The sequence below is a fragment of the Camelus dromedarius genome, chromosome 9 (genome assembly GCF_036321535.1).
Source record: "Camelus dromedarius isolate mCamDro1 chromosome 9, mCamDro1.pat, whole genome shotgun sequence".
In the NCBI taxonomy this organism is placed as follows: domain Eukaryota; kingdom Metazoa; phylum Chordata; class Mammalia; order Artiodactyla; family Camelidae; genus Camelus; species Camelus dromedarius.
The window spans coordinates 32683720-32700464 of NC_087444.1; the positions used below are offsets into that span (position 1 = coordinate 32683720).

The 16745-nt window shown below is 39.3% G+C and overlaps 1 protein-coding gene across 1 annotated transcript in view; it reads right to left on the bottom strand.

Annotated features, from left to right (window-relative positions):
- The window catches only part of HYDIN (HYDIN axonemal central pair apparatus protein), a 374065-nt gene that overhangs the window by 339513 nt on the left and 17807 nt on the right, over window positions 1-16745 (bottom strand). Inside the window, exon 3 of the mRNA XM_064489991.1 lies at window positions 10520-10693. The gene's annotated coding sequence lies outside the window, so the exon portion shown is untranslated. The remainder of the gene's footprint in view (window positions 1-10519; window positions 10694-16745) is intronic.

A 16745-nucleotide genomic window follows, 5' to 3' on the forward strand; every position in this document is an offset into this window, starting at 1 on the left:
GGTAGCTCTTTTGCCCATCTAAAACCATGCCCTGGAGAGGTAAACATCCCCCAGCAAGGTGTGCACATCACACACACACACACACACACACACACACACATACACACACCATCATCATCTACTCTTCAGGGGGGAAAATTAAGAAAACACCTATTTATTTTTAGATAAATTCCCCAACACCATTAAATATAGAGTAAGAGAACTAATATTTACCATCGAAAATGAGGTTATTTGGAGCTAGCACCAGAAGAGCTTTGAATTCCACATCAAGAAATTTAAACATTCTGTGTGGGATGGGGAGCCATTCTGAGATTTCTCAAGATGGAACTGATGTTAAACCAATAGTTAACTGATAGTATTCAGGAAGAATAAAGTGCAGAGGAAAGGAAATGGAATCAGGAGGGCCAGTCAGGGCACAATGGTTATAGTTTGTGGAAAAAATAATGCAGAGTTAAGAGAGACAGTGTGACTGAGAGAAGGGAGAAAATACAGAGCTACTGGGGCAGTAGCACCTTAGTAACTGACCGCTAGTTAGATGGAGGATGGAGAAGAAAGAGTAGATGCAATTTCTAGTCTTCACGACTGTGTGTGATGATTCTATTGATTGGCATAGGAATACAGAAGGAGAGGGAAGAGTTGAGTCTATGCTCACATTTTTTAAATTCTGCCTATATTCTTGTTATGACCTGGTGAAAATGATATTTTACCTTTGTGATCTTCCTCCCCAAACCCATATCCCCAGTATAATCATGAGAAAAACATCAGACAAATTCCAATAGGGGGACGTCTAGTACATGATCAGTACTTCTCAAAACTGTCAAGGTCATTCAAAATAAAGAAAGTCTGAGAAACTATCACAGTAGAGAGGAGCCCAAGTAAATAGGATGGAAAATGTATATTATCCTGGGTTGGATCCTAGAACAGAAAAGGACATTAGGCAAAAACTAAGGAAATCTGAATAAATGATAAACTTCAGTTAACTGTTCTAAAAAAATAAAATCTATGTTTTAAAGGTTTACTTATTAAAGCTTTTGCTATCTGCTAACCTATCATGGGAGCTGGGGGCACAGGAAACAGATGAGTTTTTATTCCCCACCCACAAATACTCTATTACATGAGACCACAACACTGACAATTCTACCACCTTCCTACCACCCACCTGAATGAGAAAGCTGAGACGGAGGAAAGCAACCCATTGTTGCCCCTTAAACCCTAGAGTTTCTGGTACTGATGTTGAAATTAAGAAGGGTGAGATAGCAATGTGACCAGAGAGGGGAAAGTTGGCCTTAGAAGAGCATTTTCTCTTCCAATGGCTGCGTTGGGGTTGCAAAGACACTGTGATCTCATACCTCAAACCTCTGTGCTTTTGGAAGGCAGCTATGCTAACCACCATACCACCAACGCAAACCTCTGTGCTTTTGGATTTCATCCAACAAATGTTTACTCGACACTAGACAAGCTGTGAACTGTTAGATGCTAGGGATAGAAGGAATATGCCACAGCTCCTGCCCATAAGATGCTCACAGTTTACTCTAGAGACAGGATGGCAAATGGTTACAATACATTGTTAGAGCAGGGATGTAATGTGTTAAAAAGTAAATAATAATGATGATGATGATGATGATGATGATGATGATGATGATGATGATGATTATGGGAATGCTGAGGAGGAAAAAATGAATTCGACCTAGGGAGGTGGTCAGGGAGGGCCACACCAAAGACAGAGCTTTGCACTGTGGCTTCAAAAATAATAGGTTCCTGCCATGTTCAGTGGGAGGATTCAACATTTGCAAAGGCATGGCAACATTCAACTGTATGGTGTACTTGGGGAAGTGGGAGCAAGAGCTTCAGGTACAGACCTACTACCTGTGGGCTGTAAGAAAGGTCAATCAGGGAAGAGAAAGGCTAGCGTTAAGGAGACCAGGTAAGAGGCTACTATAATGATACCAGCTGGAGATGACAAAACTCTACAATCAGGAAGAAATATAAAAAATGCCCCAACTCTCCTATTTCCTCATTCCTCCATCAACATATTCAAGCAGAAGAACCTAAGTCCCCAGTGTCTTCTGCTCTTGGCAATACAGGGAGGTCTAGCATCTGTTTCTTGAGCAACCAGTGGCTAGAGGTTGCCAGTGTCCAGGCCTCCTCTCATTAGAGAACCCTGGGGTGCAGGCCCATGCCTATTTCAGAATTCACTGAGGAATTTCACATGCACCCCTGCTATCTGCTAGATAACTCTCCCTTTCTCCCTAGTACAAGTCCTCTCAGCTCTGGTGGCTAGAAGGGGGCCATTCTCACAGCCTGCCTGGAAGAAATTTGGCATAACTTCAAAAGCTGCAAAGCTTTCCAACTATCTTTTTCTGTTTGTTTACAGGAAGACGTGCCCAAGGCCATGGAACAGCAGTCTTCTTTCTTCCTTGAAGGTGGCTGAAGACAACCTATGGAAGATACTTTGCTTACAAGTCAGTTGGCCTCATGAAAACTCAAGGTTTGGTCTCACATTCTCACTGTTTTTGCCAGTTGATACAGCTCAAGGAACTCAAGCCCTGTGACCAGGAGCAGCCATTCCTGTTAGGACGGAGGCCCCGCAGCTTTGCTTTCCTGGTTGTTGTGGAGGAGAGGCATGTGGTGAGACAGTGAAGGACACAAGACTATGTAGCACACAGATTTGGCTTGAAATCCTGCCTCCATCACATATCAGTTATCTGACTTAGTCAATTAGTTTACCTCATCATATCTGTTCCCCCATTTATAAAAATGAACACAGTAATAGTACCTACCACGAGGGCTGTTGTGAGAATTAAACATTATACTCCAGGTGAAGCACTTGTACACAGCCTGACACATGGTAATCAAAGTCAGCTGGTAGACACCTTTTGCCGAACCACCTGCAACAGCTCCTCCACCCTGTGCCTCTGGGCATGTTACACTAAAGCAGCAAACACACTAGGCACCAAAAATAAAAACTTTTAAAAGACAACTACTGTTAATCAATAAATATTCCTTCCTTTCTGTACTAGATCTCTTCTTTTGCCAGGCTAATCAACTGCTTTGGGTATGTTCCTACCTATAGGGCCGAAGGGTCAAGGCCAGATCTTCATTAAAGCCCTTTTCCCTCCCACCCCGTTAAATAATAGCGCTATTATGGCTAGAGGTTGAGGGTAGTGCTGCATAGTGGTTGAGGGTTGGAACTCAACTGCCAGAGTTTGAATCTCAGCTACTCTACTTCCTAGCTGTGTGGTTTTACACAATAACTTATCCTCTCTGTGCTCAGTTTTCTCATCTGTAAAATGGAAGTAATAATAGCAATTACCTCATAGAGTTACTGTGAGGAGCAAATGATATTCATCCATAGTGCTGCACATGGTTAGAGTTCATTCATTCTCATTGCTAATAGCCCACTCTTTGAATATTCTGTGATTTATTTATCCATTCTACTCTTGATGGAGATTTCAGTTGTCTCCATTTGGGGGCTATTATAAATGCTGCTGCTGTGAAAATTCTTGTCCATATCTTTTCATGAAACTATATATACAACTGTGGGGTCAAGTGGAATTTCTGCATCAGAAGGTATCAGTTTTAGCAGATACTGTCAACCAGTTTCCCAAAGCTGTTCGAATTTAAATCCCTACCAGCAGTGTACGAGAGTTTAGTTGCTCCATCCTCACCAACACTGAGTATTTTCTTTTTTTAAAACATTTTTTATTGAGTTATAGTCATTTTACAATGTTGTGTCAATTTCCAGTGTAGAGCACAATTTTTCAGTTACACATGAACATACATATAATCATTGTCACATTTTTTTTTTGCTGTGAGCTACCACAAGATCTTGTATATATTTCCCTGTGCTATACAGTATAATCTTGTTTATCTATTCTGCATATGCCTGTCAGTATCTACAAATTTTGAACTCCCAGTCTGTCCCTTTCCATCCCCCGCCCCCTTGGCAACCACAAGTTTGTATTCTATGTCTATGAGTCTGTTTCTGTTTTGTATTTATGTTTTTTTTCCTTAGATTCCACATATGAGAGATCTCATATGGTATCTTTCTTTCTCTTTCTGGCTTACTTCACTTAGAATGACATTCTACAGGAGCATCCATGTTGCTGCAAATGGCGTTATGTTGTCGGTTTTTACAGCTGAATAGTATTCCATCGTATAAATATACCACTGCTTCTTTATCCAGTCAGCTGTTGATGGACATTTAGGCTGTTTCCATGTCTTGGCTATTGTAAATAGTGCTGCTACGAACATTGGGGTGCAGGTGTCTTTCTGAAGTAGAGTTCCTTCTGGATATATGCCCAGGAGCAAGATTCCTGGGTCATATGGTAAGTCTATTCCTAGTCTTTTGAGGAATCTCCATACTGTTATCCACAGTGGCTGCACCAAACTGCATTCCCACCAGCAGTGTAGGAGGGTTCCCCTTTCTCCACAGCCTCTCCAGCATTTGTCATGTGTGGATTTTTGAATGATGGCCATCGTAGTTTTGATTTGCATTTCTCTGATATTTAGTGATATTGAGCATTTTTTTCATGTGCCTATTGATCATTTGTATTTCTTCCTTGGAGAATTGCTTGTTTAGGTCTTCTGCCCATTTCTGGATTGAGTTGTTTGGTTTTTTCTTAGTAAGTCATATAAGCTGCTTATATATTCTGGAGATCAAGCCTTTGTCTGTTTCATCATTTGCAAAAATTTTCTCCCTTTCTGTAGGTTGTCTTTTTGTTTTACTTATGGTTTCCTTTGCTGTGCAGAAGCTTGTAAGTTTCATTAGGTCCCATTTGTTTATTCTTGCTTTTATTTCTATGGCTTGGGTAGACTGCCTTAGGAGAACATTTCTGAGATGTATGTAAGATAATGTTTGGCCTGTTTTCTTCTAGGAGGTTTATTGTATCTTGTCTTATGCTTAAGTCTTTGATCCATTTTGAGTTTATTTTTGTGTATGGTGTAAGGGAGTGTTCTAGCTTCATTGATTTACATGCTGCTGTCCAGTTTTCCCAACACCATTTGCTGAAAAGACTGTCTTGATTCCATTGTGTATTCTTGCCTCCTTTGTCGAAGATTAGTTGACCAAAAGTTTGTGGGTTCATTTCTGGGCTCTCTATTCTGTTCCATTGGTTCATATGTCTGTTTTTGTACCAAGACCATGCTGTCTTGATTACTGTAGCTCTATAGTATTGTCTGAAGTCTGGGAGAGTTATTCCTTCAGCCTCTTTTTCTTCAGTAATACTTTGACAATTCTAGGTCTTTTGTGAACATAGATGCAAAAATCCTTACCAAAATATTAGCAAATAGAATTCAACAGCACATAAAAAAGATTATACATCATGATCAAGTGGGGTTCATCCCAGGGAAACAAGGGTGGTTCAACATATGCAAATCAATCAATGTAATACATCACATCAACAAGAGAAAGGACAAAAACCACATGATCATCTCAACAGATGCAGAAAAAGCATCTGATAAAATTCAACACCCATTTATGATAAAAACTCTCACCAAAGTGGGTATAGAGGGAACATACCTCAACATAATAAAAGCTATATATGACAAACCTACAGCCAGCATAGTATTCAACGGTGAAAAACTCAAAAGCTTCCCACTAAAATCTGGGACAAAACAAGGCTGCCCACTATTACCACTCCTACTCAACATAGTCTTGGAAGTCCTAGCCACAGCAATCAGGCAAGAGAGAGAAATAAAAGGGATCTAAATTGGAAAAGAAGAGGTAAAAGTGTCACTATATACAGATGATATGATGCTATATATAGAAAACCCTAAAAGGTCCACACAAAATCTACTAGAACTAATCGAAGAATTCAGCAAGATAGCAGGTTACAAGATTAGTGTTCAAAAATCAGTTGCATTTCTTTACACTAATGAGGAATCAACAGAAAAAGAAAGTAAAGAAACAATCTCCTTTATAATAGCACCCAAAGTAATAAAATACCTAGGAATAAATCTAACCAAAGAAGTGAAAGACTTATACAAGGAAAACTATAAAACATTGATTAAGGAAATTAAAGAAGACTTTAAAAAAATGGAAAGAAATCCCATACTCCTGGATTAGAAGAATCAATATTGTTAAAATGGTCATACTGCCCAAGGCAATCTACAATTTAATGCAATCCCTATCAAATTACCCAGGACATATTTCACAGAACTAGAACAATTCATAATGAAATTTATATGGAACATTCAGTATTTTCTGACATCTTCATTTTAGCCATTCTAGTGGGTTTGTAGCACTACCACACTGTAGTTTCAATTTGCATTTTCCTGGTGACGTAATAAAGTTGAACACTTTACTGTGTGTGCATTGAACACCACGTCTGACATATAGTAAGCATGCAATAAATGCTAGTCATTATTATTATTATTCCTATTTTCTGATCACCAAAGCATAACTTTTCAAACATGGACATGGGCAGAGACTTGTAGAAGCTTTTAAACATTTTATACTCTTTTGGTCCACCTTTTATCTCCTGTGTCCCATGTGTGCCTTTCCCATGCTCTCTCTTCTGGCTAACTTCCCTATGAATAACACTCGTGGCCTCTCCCACAGTCCAGACATACTGCATAAGAGAAACTAAAAGCCAGGAGGGCCTTCTGACCTCCACCCTAAACAGGTTCCTACTCTTGCTCAGATGTGTCAGTTCCAAGAAGAGCAGAAAGAATCCTTACTCAGAGCCTCTAGACCACCCAGAGTCTGACCTCATTTCCCTCTAGCTCCTTCCTGATGAATGGTTTTGACAACTTTCTCATTATTACTGCCTCTGGTCCAAGTCCAAATTGAATCTTTAATGCCTTACGTTAGAAAAGATGCATCACTTGGTTTTTAAGATGCACACTCAATTCCCCTTGCAAAGCCACTATCCCGAGGGGTTTGTTAATGCATAAAGTCAGATACCTCTAAGGAAAATTCCATGATGTCCCTAAAACAAGAAGACAGTTAAACACCGCACTCAGTTTAATCCCTATTGATAAGCTCCAGGAGAGAAGAAAAAATGGCATTGTATAATTGGGGGTGGTGTCACATCTTACAAGATCTTGGAAAGAGAAAAAAGGAAGGTAGCTTAATAATTCCAAAATCAGGTCAAAATTCTTCACCCATGTTTGCATAAAATACTCTTCATTATGTAATGTAATGGACACAACTTTATTCTCTAAGTAGCTGGGTAAAGAATTCCCCTTAGATGAGACCCACCTTTCTTGAGAAAATTTCTTGGTGTACCCCATAGAATAAAATGTGGGACCCCTGCCACCAAGGACCTTGAGAGGCAGAAATATTCTGGATAAGACAAGAGAACAAATTTGCTGATTGCAACAGAGGTTGAAGGGAAGAGAAAGAAAGAAAAGGGATGCTAAGAAGCCAAAGACATGGTTAAAGTCTGTGCAGTGGAATGTGTGACTCCTTAAGTCTTCAGGAAAGCTGCTTACTTCATTAACACATGGTGCGAAGTAAATCCTTTGTGGAAATCCAGGAAGGAACTGAGATTTGCATGCAGGTACTCTCGGGGTACAATTGAGAAAGCCTGAATACAGGAGTCACAACAAGGGGGCATAAAAAATTAAGCAGTTCGGAATTAGCAAAAATTGTGGCAAGGGCTGGACTAAGTCAAGCTCAGAGTAACCACCTTGTTGTGATTTGTGTAGACTTTTCCAGTGTCAGCACTGGAAAGCTCACATTCCAGGAACCCCTTCTGTCCCAGGCAAACTCTAGCCAGGCTGAAAGATTGACGATTTGAATTAGGTTTACCTAAATTTCCTAGAGCCAGGGAGGGCCCAGCTGACAAATGAATTATAGTTAAAATAGCACTTATACTGCTCTCTTTTAAATTCTAAATATGACCTCTTTCTACACAAAAACACGTACACAGAAACACAAATACCTAAAGTATATGCTAAAATTAAAATCAGCATTTCCTGACAAGCTAAATCCCTGTTCTGATCAATAATTTAAGCTGTTTTTTTTTTAACCAATTTACTTAAGAGCTTGCATTCCTCGGTGTATTGAGAAAAGTTCACAGCTTTACCTCAGTTCCTATTTAAACCTCCCAAATCAGCTGCCCTTCCATTGGAAACCTTTTGTTCTGATCCTGTACTTTTGCAGAGGAGGAAGAAAATGGGAGAGCAAAAGGCTCCCTTCTGGGACTCCCCTCATGCCCATTTTTCTTCCCCCAACTGGTATGCATGCAATATGAGAGAAATGATCTAGGAAGGACTTGTGTGTTTTTAAAAGTCTGGGTCCAATGATCTCCTCAGCTAAGATTAATTATGTTTTCAATAAGTTTAACTCAGACTTTCAATTTTTGTAATCTTAGAAACCAGAAGAAATCATTTATTAAGAATATGATCTCATTTCTAAACATTTGCTCAGTCCATGGACTCCTAAACTACAGTACAAATTCCAAGAGTCAAGTCAGAACTACATTTCAGGCTAATGGAATTAGAATAAAGCAGTTTAACCTAGGTGTGCTTTAAAGCAAGGGATGCCTGGATTTTAATCACAAACCCGGCAGGAACTGGCAATCCAGGCTTAGTCATATTCCCTGTGAACGAGGGGTATGAGCAAGTGGAAAGAATCAAGAACTTGGGCTGGAAGAACTAAAAGGATGAGGTAGTAACCAACTGAGATGGCTGCAGGTAGAGCAAGTTCAGGGGGAAAGATCGAGTTCCGTGTAGGATGTTAAGGGAAGAGTTCTAGACTGGAAATAGAAGTTTCGGAGTCACTGACATTATAGATGGTATTTGAAGCTATGACCAAATGACATCACGAAAGAAGTGACGGCAGAGAGAGAAATGTCTGTATGTTCATGGGTATGCTGCATGGGTTGGCTGACCAAAATTCCCTCCACGCTCCCTCTCCCCCTGCACCTATGTTCAGTCAATCCACCACAGCAGAAGGTTTGGTGCTCCTACATGGGAAGCCAGTAACACTGGAGGATAAAGAATTTCAGGCTTGGAGATAAAAGACAGATTTGGACTCAGCTCTGCCACCCAAGTGTACTCTCTTGGGCAAATCACTTAATTTTGATGAGTCTCTGTTTCTTTAAATCTGTAAACTGGAGATAACATTATCTCCCTACAGAATATCTATGAGTGTTAAATAAGTTAAATAAAAATACTTTGTAAAATGCTTTACACTTTACCTATTGTTATCATTTATCTCATAATCTCTGATAACTGAAGGGAGAAAATGTTGTGCCTCCGTTAGTGTTACATATAAAATTTAGGACAGCATCCATTAACATTCAAACATACTCGTTGATGCAGCAACTGCAACTATCTTACAGAATACAGCTGCACAAGCATAAAGATAAATGCGTTAGGCACAGGTAATAATAATAAGATACTAGAAATAATATATATATCAGTCATGGGTTGGGTAAATAAATCATGGCACATTCATACAGCGGAATACCAGTTGTTAAATGTAATGAGAAAATATATGTGTACTGACATGAAAAGATGTCTATGAAATTTATGTAAAATAATAGCAAGCAAGTTGCAGACCATATATAGAGTATAATCCAACTTCTTTTACATTCCTATGTATTCAGATTATACATTTCAACACATGCACAGCAAAAAGACTAGAAGGATATAGGCCTCACTGTTGATAGCAGTCACTAGGATCACTGTGTGTGGCTGAGGAGTTCATGCCCATCTGATAAATCTGACTGGCACTGGAGAGAATTACTTTCACTTTCTCCTTTTGACACTCTGGAATTCTCTGAAGTTTGATAATTAAAAAAAAAAAAAAACTATTTTCAAAGACATACAACAAACCAATCCCTGTTTTTGGGGGGGTTTTTTGTTTTTTTTTTTTTGACAGGGCAGTATCATCTTTTTTTTCAGGTCACGTCAGACAGCAAGCTGCAATGAACGCTGAGGGGAAGGCTCTGTACAGCTCAGACATGCTCCCACCACTGCTCCCACCACTGACTAAGCTCCTTTGGAGGGTGGATGCGTACATCTAACTCCAAAAGAATGTCTCTCTTGGGTTCCTGGTCGTATTTCAAATCGGCAGAGCCACAGCTTTCCTTCCACCAATGCATGGGGTAACATGGTAGAAGCAGCCCACTGAGAGGAAAACAGACCCCCAAAGTGGGCCACTTTGGGAAGGAAAAAGGAAATGCAAATATATTCTGAAAACAGATGGTGTCTGGAAGAGAAAGTGTGTTTGGCAACAAGAAAGAAAAATCACAGGAGGGAGGAGAGAAAGGCAGTAAAAGAGAAACAGCCAAAGGAGGTGGTAATTAAGTGCGAAGCTGAAGATTTTCAAGGGATTTTTTTTCAGCTTTGACATAAGTCAGGCCTCTGGACAATTCTGCTGAAGTATGTAGACATTGTTTTCCATTTCTCTTATTTATTAAAAGTATTCCACAAGAGCACTAGCTCTGAACCATGATATCCTAACACTAGTTTGTCATCAATTTTTCAAGTATTAAAGTTTTCAAATAATGTACTTTTCTTTACAGTTTAAGAGGACACAAAGTAAGCTCTCTCACTCACTTACATTTGGATATGCTTCCTGGGGTGGGAGACAAAGGGCGGAGCCACTGTCACTGTGGAGAGAGTTGTGTACAACCCACAGGCTGTCTGCCTTGCCACTTCCTAATACTGTCGCTATTCTTCTCTGGGTTCTGGAGGTCCCCAGGGGTAGGCAGGACAATCATATGCTGGCATATACCTGTAAAAATCAAGAGTCACACCACTTCCCACGTCATTTATAGTATGAACTAAGGCACAAGCATCTGAAATGTTCAATAGCAAAGAGATTAATTGACTAATTATTTTGCACTGCATTGCTTGCTGTTGCAGCTGCTGGGGATGTCAAAGAGCATCCAGGAACTATGACTGTTCCAGCAGGGAACAGCTGTCGGGGCCATAGGCCAGCTCCCCATCCAGGGAGAGAATAAGTCCTTGTCTGTATCGACCCCTCCTGTCATATCAGTGACAGTTCACAAACAGGATCACGAAGGATAGGTTTTGTGCTTGGTCCTAAATAACCTTTTAATGTCCTGAAAAATTCAGCCAAAGCCAAGAATACATTATGAAGTCTCAAATTATCAGTTCTATCTTTGGAATAAGATGTATACCATGCACCAAACTGAAGGTCAAGGAATAAGTCTTTTCCTCTAGACATGGTCAAAACCTTTCTGGGTCTTATAAAATAGCTTAGGATATAAATTTACTTGGCAGGGAGCTTTTGGATTGCATGAACTCTAGACATTGGATATAGAGGGCTGATATTCCAGATATTTAAATATCAAGCTCAATTTTAATCTCAAATTACAATATATATGTATGTATATACATAGTGAATGCAAGTATATGCATACAGCATAAACATTCATATGGAATAATGGTTTATTTAGATTGTCCTTTCCACCTATATTATTATTTCATTTAACCCCCTTGAAAGTAAAGTTCACTTGTAAGAATGTCAGTTGCCTCTCCCAGATAAAGATTATTCTTTCAACATAACCACAATGTCTTTAACACATATAACAAAGTTAGTAAGTCCTCAATATCATCCAGTTCTCAGTTCCTATAAAATTTCCCCAGCTGTCTCAACGATTTTTTTTTACAATTGATTCATTTGAATCTGAATACAAACCAAGGTCCACACATTGCATTACACACATGTACAGAAATATATTCCCTAGCTCTATCAACTGGGAAGGTAAGAGGGGCTGGGAGCACTAATACAAAATGGCAATAACACCTAATCATGGTTTCTAAATATTATTCTCTGCTAAAAGGAACCAAAGAAAAATGGCTGATCCAAGGGTTAGAGGCAGGAAAGTATAAGATGTGCTCGGGACATCTTGTGCCAGAAGGTAAGGAAGTACTCACAGAATGATGGACATGCCACAGACACAAAGGCCAGATTGATGGCACACCTACATTTCTAATCTGAAAAACTCAAGTGTCAAAATGAATAATGAGAGTAACAGATTATAACCCTTTGAATAAAATGAGAATCCATGAGTTTGATGATATAAATAAATGTCTGATGAAAAACAAGGTATTTAAATATTTTCAAATAAAATACTTATAAAATACTTAATTACAAAGTGAAGAGAATAACTGCACAGTAAAGAAGCCTGACAGGCCCTACCTTCATCATGTGAACATCACCGATAATGGACAAATGAAAATCACATACCACTTGACAAGAAGGTGCAAAAAGGAGAACACAGCTTCAGTTCTGTGATATTTCTTCCAGAAATGCATGACATGAGTCTAATCACAAGGAAACATATCAACTTGAAGGACAGTCTACAAAATAACTGGCTTGTAATCTTCAAAAACGTCAAGGTCATGAAAGTCAGATATTGAGGAACTGCTCCAGAATAAAACAGAATGAAAGAGACCAAAGACACATAACAATTAATGCAACACATGGTTCTGAACAGAAACCGTTTGCTATAAATAAGTTGTTATTAGGACAAATGGACATCAATGTTATTTTTCCAATTTTGATGACTGTACTGTGGTTGTCCAAGAGAGTGTATTTATGGAAAATACAAATCCTCTCAGTATTCAGTATTCAGGGGTGATGGGGCATCAGGTTGTTAACTTAACTTCAAATGGCTTGGTAGGAAAAAGTAGTTTGTTATACTATACTAGACATTTTTGCTAACTCTGAGATTGTTTCAAAATAAGAAAGATTATACAATTATAAAGAATAACTTTCCTCATTAGCTGTTTTTCCTTGAACACAGTACATACAGGAAAGTCAGAATAAATGCTTGATTCTGTACTTTTATTAATTTTCAGAGTAATGAGTTGGCACCATAGTAATTGCCAATGATGACAATCTTTAAAGTATCAGTATGAACTAGGATATTTTTATATTTTATGTACTTCAATCAATTACAGTGATTATTCTTTCTGATTCTCAATTTTCCCTGTGTCCTTCTGCCACAACCAACAGTCAATAGTTTCCTTTCTTACTGTACAAGATGTTCCAGGTTCATCATTTACATTTCCTGCCCCAAACCTGGAATCAATTTTTGGACCTTTAAAAAGTCAGAGAAGTCCATCCCTTCAAAACCTACTTAATTAGTTATTTTTAAAAATAAGGAGAAAAAATTTCAGGACATCTTATTTAATCAACCCCCTGCTGAAGTTTGTTGTTTCTTTCTCCCTCAGATATCTAAACAGCTTTGGACTCCTTCCAAGAGGAATAGCAAACAAAAAAGAAGATATCCAAAGCCAAACTCTGTGGGCATTACAAGCACCAGTGCAGGTGCATGGTGGGGAGAAGGTGGTTGGGGAAGGGTATTCTAATCCTTTTATTAACTCCCTTGAATCAGAAATCACTCCTTTGATAATCTGCTATAACAGTTCATAGAACTCAGGGAAATACTTACATTAACTGATTTATTATAAAGGATATAATAAAAGATACTGATGAACAGCCAAAGGAAGAGGTACATAGGGCAAGGTCTAGAATGATCCCAAGTGCAGGAGCTTCTGTCCCTCTGGAGTTAGGGAGTGCGACCTCTGGGTATGTGGATGTGTGCACCAACCCAAAAGCTCTCTGAACCCCTTCAGTTAGGGTTTTTATGAAAGCTTCATTACATAGGCATGATTGACCAAACCACTGGACAGAGGTGATCGAACTCAATCTTCAAGCCCTCTTCTGGGAGGTCAGGACTGAAAGTTCCAACCCTCTAATCAATCACATGGTTAGTTCCTCTGGCTACCAAACTTCACCCTACAAGAGTCACCTCCTTAGCATAAACTCAGGTTTGGTGGAAAGAGGCTTATTATGAATAGCAAAAGATGCTCCTCTCACCCCTATCACTCAGGAAATGCCAAGGATTTTTGGAGCTCTGTGCCAGGAACAAGGATGAAGATCAAAAATATGTATTTCTTATTTTGACATAATATCACAATGATTAAATTTATTACAACTTTTCTCATCCCTGGTACTGAGAGATAAATATGTGAATCTACTTCTGTGTTTTATTTCCAGTAGAAAAATTCAGAAGTGATGAGCAGGTGAATTCCCAGAAACATCTCATCATAATACTATATCTCACCCCAAAGCTAGAACTGGATAAAGTTGTATTATTCATTCCAGTCTCCCAACACTCAAGTTTGATCTTCATTTTTCTGATGTAAGGAAGGCTAATCTAAAAACCACTCACCAATGCTAGAGGGAATTCACATATTCATTCAACAAATTTTATTGACTACCTACTATGGGCCAAACACTGTTCCTGGTACTAAGGGTACAATAGTGAACAAAACAGGAATAAAATCCTGCCTTTGTGGAGTTAACCTTCAAATGGTGGGAGTGGGGGGAAGAGAGTAAGAAATAGACCATAACAAGATAAATAAGTAAATTATAACATACAAGAGAAAAAAAGCAGGAAAGGGCAGTGGAAAGGGAGATACAATTTTAAATAAAGTGTTTCACTACTAAGGTGATGTCTGAAGGAGGTAGGAGAGTAAGCTGTGTGGTTTTCCAGAAAAGAATTCCAGGCAGAGCGGAAACAGCTTGTGTGAAGATCTCGAGGTGCAAATGTGCTTTGAATATTTGTGAAATAGTAAGGAGGCTACTGCAGCTGGAGTGGAATGAGCACGGGGAAGAAAGGAGAGAAGGTCAGAGAAGTAATGTGAAGGTCAGAGGGAACAGAGCACCTTGGGCCAGGTAGGCCATCTTCAGGACTTGGACTTTTACTCTGAATGACATGTGAAATCATCTGTGATTTCTGGAAAGAGGAATGACCATACCCAACTTATGTTTTAAATGCACAGCTGTGGCTACTGTGCTGACTACAGAATGAAGGGGAGCAAGCATAGACACAGAAACCAGCGAGGAAGCTACTGAAATAATCTGGGTGGGAGATGACTGTGGTTAAGACAAATGTGATAGAAGTGAAGGAGGTAACAAGTAGTTACATAATGGATATCTTTAAATGTAGAGGCACCAGGATTCACTGAAGGACTAAACATAGGTATAAAAGAGAGGGCGGAGTCAAGGATAACTCTTAAGGTTTTGGACTGAGCAACTTAAAGGGTGGTTCCATCAAGTGACATGATGAAGACTATGAGAGAAACAGGTTTTGGAGATGTCATTTAGGGGCTTGTTTTGGAAAAATTAGATTTGAGACATCTATTAAACATCCAAACGGAGATATCAAGTAGGTGGTTGAACAATGCCCTCCCAAAGATGTCCACGACCTAGTCCTCAGAACCTGTGACTATATTACCTTATACGGCAAAAAAGACTTTGCAGATGTGATTAAGGGAATATACTCTGAGGTGGGGATACTATCCTGGATTATATGAGTGAGCCCAATCTTATCAGATGGGTCCTTAGAAGCAGAGGAGAGAGAGCTGACAAAGGAAGAAGGTTCAGAGAGAATAAGATGTTGCTAAGGAATAAGACAAGCTAAGAAATTAGGAGGCCTCTAGAACTTGGAAAAGGCAAAGAAACGGATTCTCCCCTAGAGAATCCAGAAAGGAATCCCCGCTGACAGGTTATTTTTAGCCCAGTGAGACTGTCAAACTTCTAACCTAAAGAGTTGTAAGATAATAAATTAGTGTTGTCTTAAGCCATTAAGTTTGTGGTACTGTGTTACAGCAGCGATGGAAAATTAATGCCAGCATCCTCAATATAGAGATGATACTTAAATCCATAAGAATGAGATGAATAGAGACAGAAAAGAGAACAGGTCTTGGGACTAAGCTTTGGCAAGCTTGAATATTAAGTCAGGGAAGTGAGGGAGATCCAAAAGAGATGATGGAGAAGGAATGGGCATGAGGTAGAAAGAAAACAGAAGAAAGGAGTGTTCTAGAAGTGAAATGAAGAGTCTGTGTCACGGGCTGCTGAAGGGTCAGATAAAAGGAGGGCAGAATTAGAAAACAAGACAGACATAATAGGGAGAGCATGCATGCCCAGGCCAAGCGATACACAGAAAAAAGAGTTGAGCTTGGTCCTCATCACTCAAGCCACAATGATGGGAGAGTCATATGAGTGACACCCACCCAGAGTGCACTTTTCCATACAGAGGGACCCTAGTAACCAGCAAACATGGCCCAACTAGAATTCCTGGTATATTTCTAATCAAATCAGAACTCTTTCCCCCTGGGGGAGGGAAGGTGTGAAAGTCCATAGCAAGAGAAGGAGAGAGGAACAGGAAGACTTTCAACATTCTCTTAAGACTTACACTATAGGTCTGTACAGGTTCTTTTACTTTATAATGCCGTCTGAGCCCTCCAAGGCCCTAACTTGTTAACCGGCATATACCCTAAGCCCAAGAGAGTTAACATAATATCTCAAGATTGAGAAATAATTTTTTCTTGGGAAAAACAGGAGCTCATCAGAATAAAAATACATAACCTCCCAGGACCTGACATTCCATATCAGCCATAGCTTCAGACAACCTTTTATGTTTTGCCTTCCTTTGCTTCAAGTCTCATGTTAGGTAATCATCTACAAAAGACTGAAATCATGCATGGAAAATCCCTGTGGCCTGAGACAAATAAAGCCCATGTCACACTGCCTCACACTGACTAATTATTTGTTTAGCTGTTTGTCTTCTCCACTAGAGTGAGAAGTCCTCAAAGAGGTGAATAAGAAGAACGATAATCCATTAACTTCCCATTAGTTGAACAAATAACACACGTTAGACAAAATGCTAATTGTTTTCAGGCATTTAATCTTCACACAACCGTATGAGATGGGTATTATTAACCCCATTTCACAGTTAAGAAAG